General features: G+C 48.8%; 1 protein-coding gene and 1 long non-coding RNA gene across 4 annotated transcripts in view; one reads left to right on the top strand and one right to left on the bottom strand.

Annotated features, from left to right (window-relative positions):
- Positions 1 to 24,860, top strand: part of cbarpb (CACN subunit beta associated regulatory protein b) — a 237,467-nt gene that overhangs the window by 105,436 nt on the left and 107,171 nt on the right. The gene's annotated exons all lie outside the window — the stretch shown is intronic.
- Positions 20,767 to 24,860, bottom strand: part of LOC140394900 (uncharacterized) — a 153,439-nt gene continuing 149,345 nt past the window's right edge. The window contains exon 3 of the long non-coding RNA XR_011936067.1: positions 20,767 to 21,386. This is a non-coding gene — a long non-coding RNA (uncharacterized lncRNA). The remainder of the gene's footprint in view (positions 21,387 to 24,860) is intronic.

Below are 24,860 nucleotides of genomic sequence, written 5' to 3'. Positions count from 1 at the left end.
TCCAAAGATGTGCAGGTAAGGTGGATTGGCCATGCTAATTGTTCCTTTGTGTCCAAAAGGTTAGGTGGGGTTACTGGGTTACAGAGATAGGGTGGAGACGTGGGTTTAAATAGGGTGCTCTTTCCAAGGGCCGGTGCAGACTCGATGGGCTGAATGGTCTCCTTCTGCACTGTAAATTGTAAATTTACAAACGATCTATCCCTCCATGTTGACTTGGTATGTCAGGGGTCCAGTCTTAGAGACAATAATTCTGAGGATCCAACTTGATCCACTACCAAAGTTTTTCACCCATACGGCTTCATTGACCATAAATGATCGCACTGTACTATGTGAATCGTGGCTTGTTTTCTTATTACTTTCGGTGGTCTCTACCCTCCCCGGAAGATTTGGAAACACGAGGTTCAGTCTCGTTCTGAGATGACATTTCATTCGCGGTTCTGCTGGTGGAACTCTCGTTTTTCCAAGTGGGGTGTTATGGTAGCCAAGGAGCAACCATAACATTTTGGTCTCCAGGATTCCTCCTGACAGTTTCTATCGGCCAGACCTGAAAGTTTGGACGGCTTTCTGGGCTGGTCTATTTGATGCTGGGTGGCAAAGTGGGCTTGATTCAACCCAATGAGAACAAAGTGCCCTATCGAGAGCGTTTAGCTGCATGTTTCCTGGAGCTCACAGTGCCGGGAAACACATGTCTATACAACGCAACTAAGGGGCCTCAGTGGGGAACCCGTGGCCAAGGCAGCACAAAGCCCCGTTTTGTACACTGGGGAGCTCCACTCGCCGGGACACCGCAGTGTACCCATGGCTGGCCAGGCCATTCCCAAACGTACAGTGGGCCTGTGGCCTTCGTTGCAGTTGGCACTGTTGACAGTCCCTGATTAACTTCTCGGTATCAGCATCAATAGCAGCAAACGCATAACTCTAGGCAAGCATCCACATAGAATCATAGAAAAGTTACAGCACAGAAGGAGGCCATTCAGCCCATCTTGTCCATGCCAGCCCGAGGACACCCAGCTGCCCTTTCTAATCCCACCTTCCTGAACCCGCTCCATAGTCCTGCAGCTTAGAGCACATGATGCAGATCCAGGAACTTTTTAAAAGAGTTTAGGGTCTCTGCCTCCACCACCAACTCGGGCAGCGAATTCCAGACTCTCACTACCCTCTGCGTAAAAAAGTTCTTCCTCACGTCCCCTTACACCTTCTGCCTCTTATCTTGAATCTATGTCCCCTGGTTCTAGAATTCTCCACCAGGGGAAGCAATTTTATCCCTAACTCTTCCCCTCATAATGTTGTACACCTCAATTAAGTCACCCCTCAGCCTTCTTTGTTCCAAGAAAAATAACCCCAACCTATCCAATCTCTCCTCGTCGCCACACTTTTCCAGCCCTGGCATCATTCTTGTAAACCCCCTTTTAAAAAAATAATCTTTATTGTCACAAGTAGGCTTACATTAACGCTGCAATGAAGTTACTGTGAATAGTCCCTAGTTGCCACATTCCGGCGCCTGTTCAGGTACACAGAGGGAGAATTCAGAATGTCCAATTCACCGAACAGCGTGTCTTTCGGGACTTGTGGGAGGAAACCGGAGCCCCCGGAGGAAACCCACGCAGGCACAGGGAGAACGTGCAGACTCCACACAGACAGCGACCCAAGTCGGGAATCGAACCTGGGACCCTAGAGCTGTGAAGCAACAGTGCTATCCACTGTGCTACCGTGCTGCCCATTCTGCACTCTCTCCAGAGCAATAACATCCTTCCTGTAACGCGGTGACCAGAACTGCCCACAATACTCCAGTTGTGGCCTCACCAGTGTTTTATACAATTTCAACATTATATCCTCAGCCTTTGATATATATTTATATATATCCCCAATTCTTCCCTCCCCTTCCACATCCGGAAGCAGCAGTCGCTCCAGCAGGGTGTATCCTGGCAACCTAGGAAACCCCTTCCAGACCTTTTGTGCAAAGTCCCTAACCTGTAGATACCTGAACTCACTACCCCCCGGGCAGCTCTACCCTCTCCCTTAGCTCCTCCAGACTGGCGAACCCTTCCTCCAAATACAAATCCCTCACCAGCCCCACTTCCCTCCACCTCCTGTATACCCTATCCACCCCCCCCCCCCCCCCCCCCCCCCCCCCCCGCTCAAACCCATGATTCTCGCACAGCGGCGTTAGCACCGACATCCCTTCCACCCTAAAATGCCTCCTCAGCTGATTCCATATCTTCACCGTGGACTGCACCACTGGGCTCCCTGAATACCTACTCGGAGCCATTGGCAATGCTGCCGTCACCATAGCCCTCAAACTAGACCCCTTACGATTCCTCCGAGAGGGTGTTTCAACATGGAGGTGCCCTCTCAACAACTTTATAAAACATTTAAATAAAAAGCAGAAAAACAGCCATGCCACACTGTGGGGTTGGGGGAGGGGATGCGTAGGAATATCTCCATAAAGCAACCCTTGGCTGCATTGCCACCCAGGCAGGCATGGAGCCTCAAGGCCAGCCTGTAACATGGAACCCCCACTCCTCCCCAGCCTGCTCCTGGACACCTGCTTCCTGTGGCAATGAGAAACTGACTCAAAAATCCCAGTTAGCCTCTTTCTGTGTTCTTAACGTGACTCTTAATGAGCCCAATTGACTACAAATCTCATGGGGTCAGGTAGCCATGGGGACAGTAGCTATGGGGTCATATAGACATGGGGTCAGGTAGCCATGGGGTTAGGCAGCCATGGGGTCAGGTAGCCATGGGGTCAAGTATCCATGGGACAGTAGCCATGGGGTCAGGTATCCGTGGGGCCAGGTATCCATGGGGGCAGTAGCCATGGGGCAGGTAGCTCTGGCGGTCGCACACTCACCTCAGCAAAAGCAGCTGGTGCTGGGCACAGGGTCCCCGACTGGAGCCAGTATTTTGGGTCCCATCCACCTCCATTCCGGACCTCAGCGGAGCCTGAAATTCTGCCCTCTGTCCCAAGCGGAGTGTTCTGTAATAGAAAGAAAACAAGTGTGTTAGTTAATATTGTCAATACTCGGTATATTTTAATACGAATAAAAAAGGATCAATTTACCAACAAATATAGCCAGAGTCAGACATGTCTTATTGAAAAGGATGGAAATTCTGGAAATTCTAAGGGTTATTAAAATCATCACTTAATACATTTTCAATACAATGTCAACAGGAAAGTAATAACGTGATAGGAATTGTTGTGTATATCCAGGAATTCATCACCAGCTGCAATGCATAGTTATAATAAATTGTTAATTTGCTATATTAAGAATTCTTAAGTGGTTGCTGTTCAAGGCTTCCTCTTCTAGTCGTGAAACTGATCTACGGTCCGCAGCAATGATTCGTTTTTGGCCCACTCATTCTACCAAAGGAAAGGCAGTATTGCAGTTTAGGAGGAAAGGAAATGAGATCTAGCTCCCCTCCGCTCATCAGCACTTTATTCAGTGAAGGAGCTTTGAGACTGAAGGAGCAGTGGGACATATGACAAGAAAATTTACAGGAACAAAATCTGTACAATTTGAGGTCAGCACTGGATGCAGATCAAATGCTAATCGTACAGAAGCAACATTATATTTGTGAAAATAACCATGTCTATGGCTGCTGTGCTATACGAGATGTTGAACAAAATCTCCTCGGCCAATAATGCACCTCGTCCTGCTCTCAAATAACAGCTTCTCTAACACCGCGAACCTCCAGACCACCCAGCTGACTGGGCCCATTTAGCCTGCAACACAGCTGAGTCATATTGTCAGCTCTCTCAAAAACATAAATGAACAAATAAGATTAGGTTATCGCTTACACCAAAGTGTCACTCATTCGGAGTGATAATCGTTTATTTTGGATCACAAATGTGGCTTACTTTCAAGCACACTGCTCTTGGATGTACATGTGTTTAAGTAGGTTTCGAGTTTCTCTGTCACTCTTACTGATCACAACTGTCAATCCAAACATTTCCTTAATATTACCATCTCCTGATTCAAACTTGCTGATGTACAGTATTAGATTCTGGCAAACGAGCAAACTGCGCACAGGAAAGCATTTAGTCACAGCGACTGGAGAGCTGCATTGCAATCCACAAGGATAGTGATGGAGTTAATTATATAATAAGCCCATTGTTGAAATTGCTGATAAAAAAATATTAGTGGAACAATTAGTGTAACAGAATTGCAACAGGTGTGGAAAATGGTCACAAGGTTACAAAATAGTCAAGGAGTTATGTTAAACATAGAGTAGGGGACGTTTCTAATGCAGTTCATATGCTGAGAATGGGTGGCAGCCCAGAGTCCGCTCTGAACTGTTTCACATTTTTTGTTTAGTTTCATTTTGAGAAGTAATTACTTTCCCAGTAATGGTTATTTTTTGTCTTTTTTCCCCATTCGCTTGATCAAAGCCCAGCAATAGAGAGAGGGTGTGTGCAAAAGAACCCATGCGCTTGAATGCCCGCTGACTCCCCTCCCCTCTATAACTCTGCCCGCTGACTCCTCCTCCCCTGTATAGCCCTGCCCGCTGACTCCCCCTCCCCTGTATAACCCTGCCCGCTGACTCCCCTGCCCGCTAACACCCCTGCCCCTGTATAACTCTGCCCGCTGACTCCCCTGCCCCTGTATAGCCCTGCCCGCTGACTCCCCTCCCCCTGTATAATCCTGCCCGCTGACTCCCCTCCCCCTGTATAGCCCTGCCTGCTGACTCCCCTCCCCTGTATAACCCTGCCCGCTAACACCCCTGCCCCTGTATAACTCTGCCCGCTGACTCCCCTGCCCCTGTATAGCCCTGCCCGCTGACTCCCCTCCCCCTGTATAATCCTGCCCGCTGACTCCCCTCCCCCTGTATAGCCCTGCCTGCTGACTCCCCTCCCCTGTATAACCCTGCCCGCTGACTCCCCTCCCTGTATAACTCTGCCCACTGACTCCCCTGTCCCTGTATAACCCTGCCCGCTGACTCCCCTCCCTGTATAACCCTGCCCGCTGACTCCCCTCCCCCTGTATAACCCTGCCCGCTAACTCCCCTCCCTGTATAACTCTGCCCGCTGACTCCCCTCCCTGTATAACTCTGCCCGCTGACTCCCCTCCCCTGTATAACCCTGCCCGCTGACTCCCCTCCCTGTATAACTCTGCCCGCTGACTCCCCTCCCCTGTATAACCCTGCCCGCTGACACCCCTCCCTGTATAACCCTGTCCGCTGACTCCCCTCCCCCTGTACAGCCCTGCCCGCTGACTCCCCTCCCACTGTATAACCCTGCCCGCTGACTCCCCTCCCTGTATAACCCTGCCCGCTGACTCCCCTCCCTGTATAACCCTGCCCGCTGACTCCCCTCCCTGTATAACCCTGCCCGCTGACTCCCCTCCCTGTACAGCCCTGCCCGCTGACTCCCCTCCCTGTATAACCCTGCCCGCTGACTTCCCTCCCCCTGTATAACCCTGTCCGCTGACTCCCCTCCCTGTATAACCCTGCCCGCTGACTCCCCTCCCCTGTATAACTCTGCCCGCTAACACCCCTGCCCCTGTATAACCCCACCCGCTGACTCCCCTCCCTGTATAACCCTGCCCGCTGACTCCCCTCCCTGTATAACCCTGCCCGCTGACTCCCCTCCCCTGTATAACTCTGCCCGCTAACACCCCTGCCCCTGTATAACCCTGCCCGCTGACTCCCCTCCCTGTATAACCCTGCCCGCTGACTCCCCTCCCTGTATAACTCTGCCCGCTGACGCCCCTCCCCCTGTACAGCCCTGCCCGCTGACTCCCCTGCCCTGTATAACCCTGCCCGCTGACGCCCCTCCCCCTGTACAGCCCTGCCCGCTGACTCCCCTCCCCTGTATAACCCTGCCCACTGACTCCCCTCCCTGTATAACCATGCCCGCTGACTCCCCTCCCTGTATAACCCTGCCCGCTGACTCCCCTCCCTGTATAACTCTGCCCGCTGACTCCCCTCCCTGTATAACCCTGCCCGCTGACTCCCCTCCCTGTATAACCCTGCCCGCTGACTCCCCTCCCCCTGTATAACTCTGCCCGCTGACTCCCCTCCCCTGTATAGCCCTGCCCGCTGACTCCCCTGCCCTGTATAACCCTGCCCGCTGACGACCCTCCCTGTATAACCCTGCCCGCTGACTCCCCTCCCCCTGTACAGCCCTGCCCGCTGACTCCCCTGCCCTGTATAACCCTGCCCGCTGACTCCTCTCCCTGTATAGCCCTGCCCGCTGACTCCCCTCCCTGTATAACTCTGCCCGCTGACGCCCCTCCCCCTGTATAGCCCTGCCCGCTGACTCCCCTGCCCTGTATAACCCTGCCCGCTGACTCCCCTCCCTGTATAACTCTGCCCACTGACTCCCCTCCCTGTATAACTCTGCCCGCTGACACCCCTCCCCTGTATAGCCCTGCCCGCTGACTCCCCTCCCTGTATAACGCTGCCCGCTGACACCCCTCCCCCTGTATAAACCTGCCCACTGACACCCCTGCCACTGCCCCTGTATAACCCTGCCCGCTGACTCCCCTCCCTGTATAATCCTGCCCGCTGACTCCCCTCCCTGTATAACTCTGCCCGCTGACACCCCTCCCCCTGTATAACCCTGCCCGCTGACTCCCCTGCCCGCTGTATAACTCTGCCCGCTGACTCCCCTCCCTGTATAACCCTGCCCGCTGACTCCCCTGCCCGCTGTATAACTCTGCCCGCTGACTCCCCTCCCTATATAACTCTGCCCGCTGACTCCCCTCCCTGTATAACTCTGCCCACTGACACCCCTGCCCCTGTATAACCCTGCCCGCTGACTCCCCTCCCTGTATAACCCTGCCCGCTGACTCCCCTGCCCGCTGACACCCCTCCCCCTGTATAACCCTGCCCACTGACACCCCTGCCCCTGTATAACCCTGCCCGCTGACTCCCCTCCCTGTATAACCCTGCCCGCTGACTCCCCTGCCCGCTAACACCCCTCCCTGTATAACACTGCCCGCTGACTCCCCTGCCCCTGTATAACCCTGCCCGCTGACGCCCCTCCCCCTGTACAGCCCTGCCCGCTGACACCCCTCCCTGTATAACCCTGCCCGCTGACTCCCCTCCCTGTATAACCCTGCCCGCTGACTCCCCTGCCCCTGCTCTAGCCTTTACTTGGTGTTCACCATTCAGTGGCCTCTTTGCTTCCTCCACCTGGGGAAATTCCAGCTCGTCCAGAAACCGCCCCATGTCCCCCTCCTCTCCTCCTGGATCTGCCTCATAAAGTCCCTGATAATACTCTCTAAATGCCTCATTTATCTTCCCTGGCTCTGACACCACATCCCCTGCCCCAGTCCGGATCTTCAATATTTCCCTGGACGCAGCCTGCCTCCGCAGCTGGTGCGCTAACATGCGGCTCGCCTTCTCCCCATACTCATATTGCACCCCTCTTGCCCTACCGCCCTCCCCGTTGTCAGCCTGTCAAATTGCCCCTGAAACTTTTTCCTCCTCGCCAATCCCTCCATGGTGGGCACCCTCGAATATTCCCTGTCCACCTCCACTATCTCGCTCACTAGACGGTCATGTTCCGCCCTCCTTTCCTTCTTCGCACGAACCGTAAATGAGATAATTTCTCCCCGGACCACTGCCTTCAGTGCTTCCCAAAAAATGCCCGCCGACACCTCCTCATTCTGATTGATCTCCACATAATCTGTTCAAGAAAGGGAATAGGAATGACCCTGGTAATTATAGGCCAGTTAGTCTTACTTTGGTGGTCGGGAAGATAATGGAAAAGATCCTGAAGAATAGGATTTATGACCATTTGGAAAGATGCAGCTTATTCTGGGATAGTCAACACGGATTCGTGAAGGGTAGGTCTTGCCTCACAAATTTGATTGAATTCTTTGAGGAGGTAACTAAGTGTGTAGATGAAGGTAAAGCAGTTGATGTCGTATACATAGATTTTAGTAAGGCGTTTGATAAGGTTCCCCCATGGCCGGCTCATGGAGAAAGTAAGGAGGTGTGGGATAGAGGGAAATTTGGCCAATTGGATAAGTAACTGGCTATCACATAGAAGACAGAGGGTGGTGGTGGATGGAAAATTTTCAGACTGGAGACCAGTTACCAGCGGTGTTCCACAGGGATCAGTGCTGGATCCTCTGCTATTTGTGATTTTTATCAATGACTTGGAGGAGGGGGCTGAAGGGTGGGTCAGTAAATTTGCTGATGACACCAAGATTGGTGGAGTAGTGGATGAGGTGGAGGGCTGTTGTAGGCTGCAAAGTGACATTGATAGGATGCAGAGCTGGGCCGAAAAATGGCAGATGGAGTTTAACCCTGATAAGTGCGAGGTGATTCATCTTGGTAGAAAAAATTTGAATGCGGATTACAGGGTCAACGGCAGGGTTCTGAGGAATGTGGAGCAACAGAGAGATCTTGGGGTCCATGTCCACACATCTCTGAAGGTTGCCACTCAAGTGGATAGAGCCGTAAAGAAGGCTTATAGTGTGTTAGCGTTTATTAACAGGGGGATTGTGTTTAAGAGCCGCGGGGTTATGCTGCAACTATACATGATCCTCGTGAGACCACATTTGGAGTATTGTGTGCAGTTCTGGTCACCTCATTATAGGAAGGATGTGGAAACATTGGAAAGGGTGCAAAGGAGATTTACCAGGATGCTGCCTGGTTTGCAGGATAGGTCTTATGAGGAAAGGTTGAGGGAGCTAGGGCTTTTCTCTTTGGAGCGGAGGGGGATGAGAGACGACTTAATAGAGGTTTATAAGATAATGAGGGGGATAGATAGAGTGGAAGTTCAGAGACTAATTCCTAGCGTGGATGTAGCTGCTACAAGGGGGCATAACTATAAGGTTCAGGGTGGGAGATATAGGAGGGATGTCCGAGGTAGGTTCTTTACTCAGAGAGTGGTTAGGGTCTGGAATGGACTGCCTGCTGTGAGAGTGGAATCGGACACTTTAGGAACTTTGAAGCAGTTATTGGATAGGCACATGGAGCACACCAGAATGACAGGGAGTGGGATAGCTAGATCTTGGTTTCGGACAATGCTCGGCACAACATCGAGGGCCGAAGGGCCTGTTCTGTGCTATGTTCTATGTTCTATAATCTCTAATCGCCAACCACACCTTATCACAAAAACCTCCATCCACCAACAACCCCGGGTCAAACCTCCACCCCGGCCTCTGCTCTCATCCCGTACTGAACTGAATATCCAGCCAGTGGGGTGCATGGTCCGAGATAACTATCCCCGCATACTCTGCCCCCTCCACCCCAACCAAAATCTCCCCACTCACTACAAAGTAATCAATCCTCAAATACACCTTATAGACGTGAGAAAAGAAGGAATACTCCCTTCCCCCTGGGTTCTGAAAGTGCCATGGATCCACCATACCCATCCTCTCCATAAACCCCCCCAGCTCCCTTGCCATTCGTACCCTACCCATCGACCTGGGGCTCGATCTATCCACCCTCGGCTCCAGGACACAGTTAAAATCTCCTCCCATGGTCAACTGGTACGTGGCCAAATCCGGGATTGCTGCCAGCAACCCTCTCATAAAACATCATCCCAATTTGGGGCAAACACATTTATCAACACTACCGGTGCCCCTTCCAATACCCCACTCACAATCACATATCTCCCACCCGGATCCCTCACCTCCTTCGCACTCACGAATCCCATTTTTTTGCTCATTAAAATCGCCACACCCCTCGATTTCGAATCAAACCCCGAGTGAAAAACTTGCCCGACCCACCCCTTCCTTCACCTAACCTGGTCCTTCACACGGAGGTGTGTCTTCTGCAAAAAGACCACCCCCACTTTCAAGCTCCTGAGGTGCGCGAACACCCGCGACCTTTTAACCGGCCCATTCAGTCCCCGGACGTTCCACGTTACCAACCTTACCGGAGGCTTGCGTCTCCAATCCCCTCTACCGTCCGTCATCTTCCCCACTTAACTCCTGCCCCTTTAATTCCACTCTGTACCTAGCCCCTCCCAGATAAGCTATTCTGTTCAGCCCACACTCCTTTGATCCTCCTGAGATTGCTGCTTCTGTTGTTTGTCACGATCCTCTTGTTCCTTTTGAATGCAAACATTAATATTCATTGCCTGCATAGTTTTGAATTTCACGATAATCCAATGACTCACCCTTGCACATAAACTCCAAGTTTATCAACATCAATTCAATAAAAAGTTTGCACCGTAGCACAGTGATTAGCACTGTTGCTTCACAGCTGCATGGTCGATTCCCAGCTTGGATCACTGTCTGTGCAGAGTCTGCACGTTCTCCCCGTGTGTGCGTGGGTTTCCTCCGGGTGCTCCGGTTTCCTCCCACAGTCCAAAGATGTGCAGGTTAGGTGGATTGGCCACGATAAATTGCCCTTAGTGACCAAAAAGGTTAGCTGTGTGCTGGATTGCAGGGATGGGGTGGAGGTGTGGGCTTGTGTAGGGTGTTCTTTCCAAGGGTCGGTGCAGACTCGATGGGCTGAATGGTCTCCTTCTGCACTGTAAATTCTAATGGCGAACAAACCTTGTAAGACCACATTGTCAGGGACTCGGAGGTTGATGTGGATCCTCGTGGTGGGCAGGAGAAGAGTGGACATGGAGAGCTTGAAAGGGTGAGCTTGTCGGGGAGGGGGGCAGGTGAACGGTGACAGTGTGCTGCAAGGTTACGGGGTGGGTTCAAGGGTGATGGATTGAAGGGTAAAGGTTATACAAAGGATTCAAAGGTGCTGGGGGTAAGGGTGTGAGCTACAGGTGGAGGGTAGACAGTGTTAGGGCGGCACGGTGGCACAGTGGGTAGCACTGCTGCCTCACAACGCCAGGGACCCGGGTTCAATTCCCACCTTGGGTGACTGTGTGGAGTCTGCACGTTCTCCCCGTGTGTGCGTGGGTTTCCTCCGGGTGCTCTGGTTTCCTCACACAGTCCAAAGATGTGCAGGTTAGGTGGATTGGCCGTGATAAATTACCCTGAATGTCCAAAATGGTTAGATGTTATTACTGGGTTACGGGGATGGGGTTGGGGCTTGGGCCAAGTGTCAGTGCAGGTTCGATGGGCCAAATAGCCTCCTTCTGCACTGGAGAGATTCTGTGATTCTATATTAGAGATTACTTGAAAGAAAACGTGCATTGTCCTGCTGTAGAGGCATCGTCCACTCCCTCAATGTCCAGCTCAAGTGATGTTTGTTGGGGGAGGAGACTCATTGGGTCGGTGAAGAGGCAGGTCAACTCTGCTGAATAACTGAAGGGGACCCTGACATGGCAAAGTTGTTTCTATAGGCTAAGCAGTGAATAGGAAGAGAACAGGGAGTTTGAGAGGCCTCTGGCACATGGCTTGCAAAGGCTCTGACAAAGATTGATGCATTCATGCACAGGCTTGGTTAGAGGGATGGGGCATGGACCAGCCCCATTGAGTCAGCCCCTTGAGATGTGGGGGATGGTGGTGATGGGACACTCCCTAAATAAAGACCCCCAGAGACCCTCTAAATAAGGAACCCTCCAGAGGCCTCCTAAATAAGACCACCCCCAAGACCTCTAAATACAGAAACATCTCCAGAGACCCCACCAAATAAAGAGACCCCCGCACAGAGAACCCCTAAATAAGGAACCCTCATGGAGACCCCCAATATAAGGAAACCCCACAGAAACAGTCCACCTGTCAGGAAGCCCCCCAGAACAGAGACCCTTGTCTGCAAGCTAAAGAGCAGTCCAGAAAGAGGCAGTGAAAAATTACTGTTGTCACACTCACTTGGGCAATACACCTGCTGGCTCAGACACAGGAAACAGCACCTGTCAATTCCTGGAAAGAGAAGACCAGTCAGCTGGGTTTAAACACCCTCAGATCTTTGATCTGCAAACCATTCATTCCTATCTCTTTGATATTGATTTTACTAGGCTATGATTGACAGCTTTGACATACACCCAGCTGTCAGCATTGTTCCTTTCATCTTTCTTCATGGCTGAATAATTCTGAAGTGCTCCAACCGCAATGTTTATAAACATCAAGCTTTGATTGACAGCTCCTGGACCACTTCAAACAGAGTTAAGTGCTGTCAATTTCTAGCTGACCATTTCAAAATCACTCAACTGTGAAGGGAGGTGATTGAAAGCACTTGATTCGGTTTGCAGTGGGCCAGGGGCTGCCAATCAAAGCTTGATGTTAGGGTCAGCATTAATCAACTATATCAGCACAAACTGGATTTAATAAGTCACACATATTGGTATATATTATTTTTAATAGCAGCATAGGATCATAGGAACAGGAGTATTGCCATTCAGCCCGTCGCACTAGCTCCTCCATTTAATTAGATCATGGCAGATTCTTATTTAACTCCATCTGTCTGCCTGCCTTGTTCCTGTAACATTAATCTCCTTGCCCAACAAAAATGTATTAATCTCAGTTTTGAAGTTTTAAGTTGACCCACTCTCTGCAGGTTTTTGGGGAGTGAGTTCCAGACTTTCACTACCCTTTACAGGTCTGACATCACCCCTGAACAGTCCAGCTTTAATTTTAAGGGTATGTACCCTTGTCTGACTCCCTCACCTGAGGAAATAGTTTCAGTCTGTCCTATATTTTCAATAAACATAACAAAGTTCAAAAGCTAACAATGCTAATAAATCACCATATCGCACTTTTTTAGTGCGAAGCAGAGGAACAAGGAACAGGAGTAGGCCATTCAGCCCCTTGAGCCTGTCCCACCATTTAATGAGATCATGGCCGACCTGTGACCTAACTTCACACTTTTGAAAATGGCGTCCCGATCTCTGAGGAGCCAGTCTTGTCAGTGGGTTTAGTTCCCCACTGAAAATAACTCCTCAAGCCCCAAAACATGACTGTGTGTGTGCGAATGCAGGTCTGGATCTCGTCAAAAAGCCGGCGCGAATCACCCTGGCACACCTGCCTAAAATTACACAAGTCATTTTGTGGGTGAATTGCACGCCCCATAAATTTCAAAACTTATTACATTTAACAACACTTGCTGTTCAAGTACCAGATTTATGTATAAGAAGCTGCAGAGGTGGTGAAAGTGTCATTTTCTGAGCAGATGTCTGCAATAAATCAGATGCCATAATCATGAAAAATAAGTTTTTACAAGAGGGGCGCAAACCTAAAAGAACCATCAAAGATTTCCGGCCTGCGTGGGTGTTGTTGGTCAGATTGACAACCGGTTTATTTCCCTTTAATTTACCGGCACTCACAGGCCGATGCTCCACGCATTTCCATTCTGGAGGTCTCATTATGCTAAGACGACAATTGTTTTCCGGAGATTTATCCCTGTCCTCCAATCTGAGCATTATCTGTTGCGTGGCTATGTGTGATGCACCAGCTCAGTGACGACATGTGAAGTGTGACGTGTAGAAGTGGTCTTTCTGGGGGATGTGCTGCTGGCTGCAGGATGTGAGTCACTGTTCACGGTTGGCAAGGTGATGAGCTGATTTATGCCTCCTGTAAAACTCACGCAGCTGATGCAGACAGGCTTTAGAAGACCTATTAATGTTTCAACACCCACCCTGTCCAGGTTCATTGAAAATACTGCCAGCACGGATAATAAATTTGGCTTCCTTCACCGGAAAAGCCGCCTCGTTGTGATTATTAATGCTTTTAGTCAGCTGTACTGATTTTTCATTCGTTCAGTGAGCAGCTCATCTTATTAACAGATGGCACTCTTTCTTGTGTAGGAAGGCCTAGTTTCTGACCTGTAGAGCCAATCCTCATTCCCAAAACCTGTTCCTAGAATCCTGTCTGACATTTACTTCAATACTGCAATATGTAATTTTAATCCTGCTGTTTGGGTCTGAAATGGCAGAGCCAATGCGAGGGCTGAATGATGCTCCCCCATTCCTATCCTGCCATTTAAAAAAATATTTACAAATATATGCATGTGTGACCTATTAAATATATCGTTTGGGTCTATATAATTGATTAATGCCAAGACGACTATTTAGATCATGCATATTTCAATGTGTTCGTTAAACCCACTGTTCCTTCCTCTGTGATCCAAGCATATATGCATGTTAAGGAGTTCAGAGTTGAATTGATGGAAAGTCTTTCATGTTATTGTTAATCATAGTCTCAGATGAATAGCTTCTCAAAGTTAATTTTTAGGCTATTAGATACTGAAATCATCAGCTGCCCCTGAGGATTGGCAGAGTACGTTTGGTGTCTTGTAATTAAAATTGACGCTGGTCAACTGTGCACCCACCTGTCTAGACATTTGCATCATTGAAGTTAGAATCTGACGCCATGGCATGTTTGCAATGTGAGGACCCTAGGGCGGAATTCTCCGTTAGCTGACGCCGGAATCAGGAAATACGATTTGGCGGAGAATAGCTTCCGACTCCAAAATCGCAATTCTCCGTCACCTCGAAAACGGCATCCATGAGTTTCACTCCGCACGCACAGTAGACACCGTTTGCATATCATTAGCGGGCCTGACCCAGTATTCTCCAGGACCTCCGCGATTCTCCACCTCTGATGGACTGAGTTCCCGATGGCGCGGTTCACTTCTACTTTTAAAGGTTATGAAACCGGCGTGGCGGCTGCTGAGGGAGAGAGAGGGGGTACAGAAAGTGTCCAACATCACCATAGTTTGCTGACAGTTGTGCCGCTGGCCGGGGGGCTTCTGCCAGGGCCGGGGGGTGTAGTGGGGGGGTGGCCAGGAGGTGGGCTGTGGGGTTGGGGTGGATGGGCAAGGATGCCGCAGCCGGCAAGGCAGCCATGCGGCTGCGAACCCCGTTAACAGCCCACTTTGAACCTGATGCCATGGGTTGTATAGGTATCACCCCAGGGCATCTCCCCGGGTGCCCTCTGGCCCCAGCCGACTCATCAGCTGTATGGGTGCGCTTCAGCACAACCAATGCCATCTCACTGGCTGGCATAAGTGTGCATAGGAAGTGTAATGCGTATGTGTGGCTGCAGCTTGTCAGGCTCCCGAGTGTCGATCACGGACCCAGCGGATCCCGCACCATTTTCCATTGGAATCAATTGTGTTCCGTGCGGCTCCGGTGCCGGCCCCTCAACGGTAGCGGAATCGGTCCAGGTGCGGTGCTGGTTTTTCTGTCTCAAAAGTCCACGGATTCTCAACACTTAGTCTCCGAAACCCCTTTTCTTTGTAAGAATCATAGAATCCCTACAGTGCAGAAGGAGGCCATTCAGCCCATCAAGTCTGCACCAACCTTCCAAAAGAGCACCCCAACACAGGCCCAATCTCCACTCTATCCCTGTAACCCCACCTAGCATATCCAATCCATCTAACCTGCACATCTTTGGACTGTGGGAGGAAACCGGAGCACCCGGAGGAAACCCACGCACACACGGGGAGAACGTGCAGACTCCGCACAGACAGTGACCCGAGGCCAGGAATTGAACCCGGGTCCCTGGCGATGTGCCACCGTGGCAACGAAGACTCAGCATCGAGTAGGTCAAAACAAAAACCTATTTATTTTATAATTACTATAATACACATCTCCGGCAGTTCCTATTGGGTGCCTTACTGGCCGAATCTATTTATACAAAGCCAAGTATTGTTAAGTGTTCCCTGTCCCCTTATCGGGGGGGGGGGTGTCTCATATTCTGCAAGATTCACGGGGTTGTTAATCACCCCTACCCCGTAGGACCCGTATAGGTTATAACACTATTGGTAAACCATCGCCCATGATACAGCGTCCATGAACGCTGTGATTTAGCTTTCAATCTTCACCCTGCATGCAGTTACCCCGAGAGCATCTTGTAGACCTTTCAGTGGAGCTTTCTACCACACCAACCTCTGACCCATTGTGGCACCCTCTACAGGTGATCCGAAGCGTCTGCTAATAGGGCAAGCGACAGTGATACTCTTCAACCAGTCACAGTGAAGTTTCCTCTTGGAGATGCACCAGGAAGTAAAATGCAGGAAGTACAAATTAAACTAAAATCCTTGCACAGGAAACACATTAACAAGTTGGACTTGCAGATGATATTAAGAGAGGGAGATAAATGACAAAAGGGAACCACTAAAATTTAATTTTAAAAACAACCTGTAACATGAATTATCTTCTGAGGGAATGAGACTCCTCACTTGCCAAATCAGAGGACCAGACAGGTTGTTCAGTAGTAATGATCACTTTGTACATTGTTAAAATCTCACTTATTGCTGAAATCACTAGCCCTAACCTTTCATCCATTTATAATGTGGGAGGCCAAATGGGCAATTAACCCAAGCTCATACCTTCAGATTGACCTCTATGTAGGTCTATCCTTGAAGATTGCAACAACCTGGGGCGAAATTCTCCCGAAACGGCGCGATGTCCGCCGACTGGCGCCCAAAACGGCGCCAATCAGACGGGCATCGCGCCGCCCCAAAGGTGCGGAATGCTCTGCATCTTTGGGGGCCGAGCCCCAACATTGAGGAGCTAGGCCGACGCCGGAGGAATTTCCGCCCCGCCAGCTGGCGGAAACGGCCTTTGTTGCCCCGCTAGCTGGCGCGGAAATGACATGTCGGGGCGGCGCATGCGCGGGAGCGTCAGCGGCCATTGAAAGTTTCCCACGCATGCGCAGTGGAGGGAGTCTCTACCGCCTCCGCCATGGTGGAGACCGTGGCGGAGGCGGAAGGGAAAGAGTGCCCCCACGGCACAGGCCCGCCCACGGATCGGTGGGCCCCGATCGCGGGCCAGGCCACCATGGGGGCACCCCCCGGGGTCAGATCGCCCCGCGCCCCCCCAGGACCCCGGAGCCCGCCCACGCCGCCTTGTCCCGCCGTTCAAAAGGTGGTTTAATCCACGCCGGCGGGACAGGCAATTTATCGGCGGGACTTCGGCCCATCCGGGCCGGAGAATCCAGCGGGGGGGCCCGCCAACCGGCGAGGCCCGATTCCCGCCCCCGCCGAATATCCGGTACCGGAGACTTCGGCAACCAGCGGGGGCGGGATTCACGGCAGCCCCCGGCGATTCTCCAACCCGGCGGGGGGTCGGAGAATGACGCCCTGGTCTGTGGAGGTGTGTGGTATCTTCCTGTAACTTCCAGGTTTCTGCATTAAACTGCACATGCACAGCCCCCAGAGGTTTCTGTCAGAGATACCCTGTAATAATGTGATGCTCAAAGCCTTGCCATTATTACAACAGCAAAATCCAGACCAATGTTTGAAATCTCTTGCTGGATTATTCCATCTCATCTGTACTTTTTCTGAGCGAATCTTGATGTTTCTGGCATAATAGCTTTGTGGTGAAGAGACATAATTATCCTTTATTACAGCAAATCTGGAAGTGCAGAGTAGGACCTTTCCAAGCTCTGCAACCCTGACCTCGGAGAAAGTGCCTGGATGTTGGGAATTTCATTCCCAGGTGGCAGAGTTCTCTGGGAGTCGGGCTGGGTGACCTCGGAATGAGCATGGAGGCTGCCTGGTGGCTAGGCAGGCGGAATGCCTGCCTCCATGCACTGACACTTTATCCACTTTAGGGGCTGGCTTAGCAAAATGGGCTAAACAGCTGGTTTGTGATGCAGAACAATGCCAACAGCGCGGGTTCAATTCCCATACCAGCCACCCCGAACAAGCGCTGGAATGTGGCGACTAGGGGCTTTTCACAGTAACTTCATTGAAGCCTACTTGTGACAATAAGCAATTATTATTCTTATTATTAAGACTTTAAATAAAACAATAAAACAAAAGAAACTTCACCCCCTCAACCCCCCCCCCCCCCCCCCCCCCCCCATGCTCCTCAAGTCCCATCCATCCCAACTCTTGCCACCTCATGATTTGCAGTACGGCTCAGTTACACATGTTAGAAGCCGCACATATCACACACAGGGCCTGACCTTTGCAGACAGAACGAGCATGTACACGCATTGCACCTTTTTCAACTGAACAAAAGCTTGGAGGGGATTGGGTGGATCACAGTTCATTCTCCATGGCAGCGCCTCTATCAATCAGAGTCTACTTACCAACTAATTAACCCTGGAGAGTGTGCGGAGATTCGCTTTGGAAGGAGCAACAAGACAAGAGAGTACGCGATGAATGCCAGGACACTAGGAAGCTCAGAGGAACAGAGGACTCTTGGGGTGCTTGTCCACAGACCTCTAAAGGTGGTAGGAAGGTTAATAGGGTGGCTACGAAGACTTATGGGGCACTTTCCTTTATCATTCATGGCCTAGATAATAAGAGCACAGTGGTTATGTTGGAGATGTACAAAACCTTGGTTAGGCCACAGCTGGGGTATTATGTGAAGTTCTGGTCACCTCACTATAGGAAGGATGTGATTGCACTGGAGAGGGTGCAGAGAAGATTCACCAGGATGTTGCCTGGGATGGAGCATTTGAGCAATGAAGAGAGGCTGGATAGTCTTGGGTTGTTTTCTTTACAGCAAAGAAGGCTGCGAGGGACCTGATTGAGGTGTGTAAGATTCTGAGGGGCACGGACAGGTTGGATAGGGAGCAGCTGTTCCCCTTAGTTGAAAGGTCAATAACGAGGGGGCATAATTTCAAGTGTGGGGGGACGGGCTGGAGGTTTGAGGGGATTTAAGAAAATCGTCTTTCACCCAGAGGGTGGTGGGAGTCTGAATTGTACTGCCTGGGAAAGTAGAAGTGGTGAGAAGCCTCATAATCTTTAAAAAATATGTGGTGATTTCTTGAAGTGTCATGACATCCAAGGCTATGGGCCAAGGCTGGGAAGTAGGATCAGTGTGATAAATGTAGGAATTTCAGATGTTTGTATTGTATATATTTGGTACAGTAAGGGTTAAATACCTGGGTTAGTGTGTGTGTGATTCCTGAAATCATGTTTTAAAATAAATCCTAGTTTGAAAGGAACAAAGATTTTGGGAGCAGGGGTATACTTATGCCATCATAAAAGGTTTGGACTAATGCAGTTTTGTTTGGATTAAGGGGGATTCCCTGTTGAGATAATTAAATTTCAGCTTGGTAAGGTGATATTGTTACTGCGTGGAGCTACGTTATCAGACATTTTACAGGGAAAGCTGGTCCGTGGAGTTATTGATAAAGCTGTGAACAGAAGTTAAGCAATTTTCTCTCTGCAGTTTAGTTGAAAGATACTTCTGCAGACAGAACAGCAGTGTGGTTGGAAAGGTCAATAATCCACCCGAAACATGTTCTGAAGAGATACAGAGTTCCTGCATGGGTCTCGCAGGAGTCAGATCTTATCTTTAAAGCAGTGGCACAAGATCTCTCTTTCTCAAAGAACATTGCTCTACAGCAGTATTCCTGGGTGCTAAAGGTATTTTAACAGTGGATTGAGAGCTGAGATGTTTTTTCTTGTTCTCTGAGTGGGAATAAATAAGGCAGCTAAGGGCAGTATTCACTGTATTGAGTAGCATTGTTTAAGGGCTAATTGTAAGTTATTTTCTTGTGTGATGTTAAATATACTTTAATACTGTGTTTGCAATAAAGTTTGTTTTAATCTACCATATCCCTGTTTCTTCGTGAAATCAACCCTGGAGCGAAGTATTCTTTCCTCACCATCTTACAAAATTGGGGCTTCTAGTCACTATCTGAGCCACTGTTGGGGTCTGGTCCGGGATTGTGTATTTGTGTATTAGTGTAAATTTATTGTGGTTTTGTTAGTGCAGGCTCGATGGGCCGAAGGGCCCCTTCTGTACTATATGACTTTATAGTCAACACTCTCTTCTCATCTAGTATAGATTGTTGCTCCCTTTACTGTTGGTCACCTTGCGGTCTATCCCGATGTGTGCAAGACACAAAGTTTAGACAGCATGTCTGATTTCTCCGCAATACTCCGGTTGAATACTTCGATCAAACCTGTAAGGTGAGAGAAACCGAGAGGGAGAAAACTGAAGTCAAGAATAAGGAAATGAAGTTAAGAGAGATAAAAATACCCCCACCCTACTTAGTAATCCTTCCTATAACACAGTTTACTCATTCTAACCATGTTTGTGTTTTTAGTGCATGATAATTCCTGAGGGTCTTGTCTGAAGACCTCACTTTTAAGATCTCTCTGGAACTGACAGCTCGGAGTCTGGCTGCGGCCGGCCATGGGAAAAGAAATCAAGTCCAAAACCCTTCAAAAAGATGAGAGCTGCTAGCTATACCCTGAGGGGTATTTTCATGGAGTTGTGAAACCGAGTTACACTAATCATTATTTGAAAGCGATGGAAGAGTATATTTCCCGAATGAACAAGGTATTTTTAGAAGCCAAGCTGTTTAATGAGGGCTCGTCTGAGATCACAGGTTCAAATCCTAGAGTATCACCTTCTACCAAGGTGTTTCTTTGTGTAAGTGATATTACATAACTAAGATAATTACTCAGTTGATTGCCAGTTTTTAAGGACACTACACACTGAAAATGTTTCCAGAACAAGTGATTCGTAATTAACTTATAGTGTGTCCAAAAATAAATGCATAAAACAAAATAGCAAAAAACATGCATATTCCAGAGCAGGATGCTTATTATGAATGTTTGTTACGATCTATACAGTGCCTTTAATTTGTGAATAATAGCAATTTAAGTTTAAGGATGATTTGCAGTTGATTAGACTTATATTCACTCACTCATATTTCATGAAATGGCTATGACACTGTGAGACTTATTCATTGTTCTGTATGGCTCAGTGCTCGTGAAGTCCCACAACATCGTTAGATGTATTTTCTTTATCCAAATGTAAACAAAGCGTGAACTGGAACTCTCCATTTCACACAGACCAAGATTTAATTAATAAATAACACAACAAAATGCCCATTGTTGCTCTAGAATAATGTTGGTGAACACAGGCCTTCCCTTATATCGATCAAATGACTACACAACCAGTTAGTCCAAAATATGGTTTATTTACATACACTAGAGTTATCTAGACTTGCAAACACAATATCTACTACGATTTCAACTACACCTATCAGCTACAAGAACCTATACTTCAGGGCGGCCGGCACTGTGCAAATGGATAAAGGCCTTTATCTGGATTTCACTTGGCTGGTTCGAAGAAAGCGGCTCTGTCTCTGCTGGGCTCAGCCGTCAGGTAGCGATCCTTGGTCTTGAACTTGGCTGGCTGTTCCTGCTGCGATTGGGTTGGCACAGGCCGGATCCAAAAGAGACTGAACACATGGCTGTCCTCTTTTATCCCTCTGGGACTTTGTGCTCTTTGGGGTGATCCTTAACCTTGAACCCAGTAGTTTGACAGGGCTCTGATCATTGTCAACGATTTCGGCCAATAAAGGGACGGGTGCTTGGCAGCTGGGCGGGTCCTTAGCGGTCATTGACCTTGGCAGTTGGGCTCTCTGAGTAAGGGGAGTGGCGCCGATCAGTCTGTGGCTGTACCGGTTGCTTGATTGGAGTTCTATTGTCCTGGGAAATGGGCCATTAAAATGCAAACGAGCAGGGGTTTCGATCAGGTCTGGTTACCTGTGTTTCAGATACACATAGGCTCAGTATCTGTCTGAGTCCTGGGTTGGCCATAATTCCCATGGTCCTTTGCAGGTGTCCATCTTAGGTGCCTCACCATTATGGGTCACCTGTAACCAAAAACAGGAGAAAGAGGATGAGGCATGCAGCAAGATTGTCAACACACCTGGAACATTTTTCACCTTCGCCATTTCCGGAGCAATTGTGATAAATGAGTCAACTAATTTAGCTTGAAATTGTGAAACAATGTGTCACCTGGATAATAAGGATTCAAGATTCAAATCTTGACCATTAATTTTGAAGATTGACAGTGTCTCTTAAGCAAACCATTGGTTGACACGGTCAACCTTGAGAAAAGCTTTGTGAATATCACTAACAATATAAGAACTAGGAGCTGGAGTCCGCAATTCAGCCCCTCGAGCTCGCTCCGCCAGTCAATATGATCATGGCTGATCTCCTCCCGGCCTCAATCCATTTTCCTGCCCATTCTCCGTAACCCTTCAACCCATTACTAATTCAAAATCTGTCTCTCTCTCCTCCTTAAATTTGCTCAATGTCCCAGCATCCACCTCACTCTGGGGTAGCGAATTCCACAGATTCACAACCCTTTGAGAGAAGTAATTTCTCCTCATCTCGGTTTTAAATTTACTATCCCCTTATCCTGAGATTATGACCTCTTATTCTGGGTTGTCCCACAAGAGGACGTATCTGCTCCACGTCTACTTTCTCCACACCATTCATCATCTTGTATATCTCAATTAGGCCTCCTCTCATTCTTCTAAACTTGAGTGAGTTTAGGCCTGAACTGATCTCTCTTCATAATCAATTTAGTGAACCTCCTCTGCCTTGAACGCAACTACATCCCTCGTCAAATAAGGGGACCCAAACTGTAAACATGTGCACCAGGCGCGGTTAAATAGGAGCACATGGGATTTTGACAGAATATTTGGGACTAATGGGCCGGCACTTTCTGCAATATCGGCAAAACCCAAAGTTGAGTGAGAAAAGAGGCATTGAGCCCACCAACGGCAACGTAGCTTTTTACACCATATAGTGTGGGAATTAGCTGAAAATAAGGCAGGCATGCGTTCCACGCTGTATCGCTGATGGGCGGCCCCTGATTTGGGTGCCATAAGAGAAAGCTGCCCCTGCATAGAGTGAGCACATCAGGAAACATTCTTCGCCCAAGAGCACACCCTGACATCTCCCTGGCACCCTCTGGCATCTCTCTGGCATCTCCCGGGCCCTACCCTCTTCCTCCCCAACCATGGAGCCAGACCGCAAGCACTGGGCTCACCTCTGAGCTGCCCTAACACTGCTGCTCACCAGGTGCATGCTTTCCGAGACCAGTCGTGCATTGCAGCGTTCTGACATCACTGCGCTGCGGGCGTATTATTTGACTTGGAGATATGATTCCGGCGTATGGGCCCGATGATGACATGCTACCTTATTACAACAAGGTTCCCGACCTTGTATGGCGGGAAATCTGGCTGACCCCCGATGGGGGGAGGGATTGATTGCTCACTGCTTTTATGTTGACGTGAAATGTGACGTAGGCTGTCTCACGATATTTTCCACTCCCACCGCTGAACCCGCCTGATGCAAACAGAAGCCGGAAATACAGACCATGGTCTTTTTGCCAAAGATTCATTTTGTTAAGGCAGAACAAAACAAAAACATTCTCAAAAACAGTCATCAGAAACTGCGTGCGTTGACAGAATATTAGCCAGCCCAATGGAGTAACGTCATTGGTGACAGAAATCTGTGGAGTAACATTGGCTCGAGTGTTCCAAATCTCACAATGCAAGATCGGAAAAGAAACATCTGTGCATTGTGACATTGCAGAATGTTACAACTGCATAATGCACCATGCTGCTAATTTATATCACACCTTCTCCTGGGCGAGCCACAGTTTGAAGCTATTGCAATTCAACTCATCAACTTGAAGCTTTGTTTGGCTTTAACATTACAGCTGTAGCTGCTCTAATGTGTTGTATTAGATAGCTCGCACTGCTATCAACCAATGGGAGGGTCCCGCACTGCCAGGTGCAAGTCAATTTAAACCTGTTGAGATTCACTAAAGTTGGCAATTTTACTGTTGATCTACAGTCAGCTGTGCGATATAAAGGTGCCAGGACCAGGCAGCATTGCCATCGGAACTCGTACAATATACCAGCAGCTTTTATTTGGCATCAAGTTGGATTATTGATGACAAGAGTATAAACTCATCACTGGAAGAGGCTAGACAAATTGTTCAAACTCACAACAATTGTTGGACCATTGCTGTTTTAAATAAGCTTTAGATATTTCAACATCTAAGAAATTGAATAGGAGCGCTTTAAAAAAATTAATGGGATGTCGCATCGCTGGGTCAGCATTTACTGCCCATCCCTGAGGGCAGTTAAGAATCATCCACATTGCTGTGGGTCTGGAGTCACATGTAGGCCAGACCGGGTAAGGGCAACAGATTTCCTTCCCTAAAGGGCATTAATGAACCAGATGGGTTTTTACAACAATCGACAATAGTTTCATGGTCATCATTAGACTAATAATTCTAGATTTTTGTTGAATTCAAATTTCACCATCTGCACCTGGTGGGATTCGAACCCGGGTCCCCAGAGCATGTCTCTGGGTCTCTGGATTATGAGTCCAGTGAGAACACCACTACATCGCTATCTTCTATATGTCTGTCAAATAAGGCCATTGTATATAAATGAGCAGTAGATTGCTATAAAAAGTGATAATTTAACATAGACTTTGTGCATCACCCTTATTTATTGTGCATCAGGAATTTAAAGACTTGACAATTCTCTGTGGGATAGGGCTTAGCAACCAACACATTGATGTGAATGCTCAAAAATGTTTGTTAGATTTCAGTGTGAAATTGTCACCAGCTGAGAAATCAAAAAAGGGATACTTAATGCTATACTGAGTCCCCTATAATTTTCTATATTTAGTTTGGAAGTACACGTGAAGTTAAGCTACTGATTTCACACATCACTGGTCATCAGACTCAACCCCCGGACTGCCTGCAGCTTCAGGGATTTCTGTTCTGTGGATCTAACTGCATAGTTATTAAAGGATTTCTGCTCATTTACTTTCATGCTATATAACCCCATGCTATCAACAACAACATGCATTCATATAGAGCCTTAAATATAAGAAAGTGTCCCAGTGTGCTTCACAGAGGGGCAATGTGAAACAAAATATATTACCAAGCCACCTAAGGAGATATTAGGGCAGACAAACAAGAGTTTAGTCAGAGAGGTAGATTGCCATCAAAGGGGGAAAAGGATGGAGAGGTAGGGGAAGGGAATATCCGAGACAAGGGCTTAGGGAGCTGAAGGTACAGCCACAAGTGGTCGATTGAAATTAGGAATGCTCAGAATGGTTGAAATGAGAAGGTTGTGTGCTGGAGGAGGTTTGGGGTATATAGGAGTACCCTTGATGCCCTGCCTAGCCGCACACCCATGTCAAGCAGGTGTGGGCAGGAGAGACTGGTGCCCCACAACTCTTCAACTCACACTTATGACTCCAAATAGTTGGTTGAGCAGTCGCACCACAGGATCGTGGCTCGGCAGTGT

This window comes from Scyliorhinus torazame, chromosome 18 (genome assembly GCF_047496885.1).
Source record: "Scyliorhinus torazame isolate Kashiwa2021f chromosome 18, sScyTor2.1, whole genome shotgun sequence".
NCBI lineage: Eukaryota > Metazoa > Chordata > Chondrichthyes > Carcharhiniformes > Scyliorhinidae > Scyliorhinus > Scyliorhinus torazame.
Note: the sequence above shows the minus strand (reverse complement) of the source record. Positions and strands in the feature narration are given on the sequence as shown.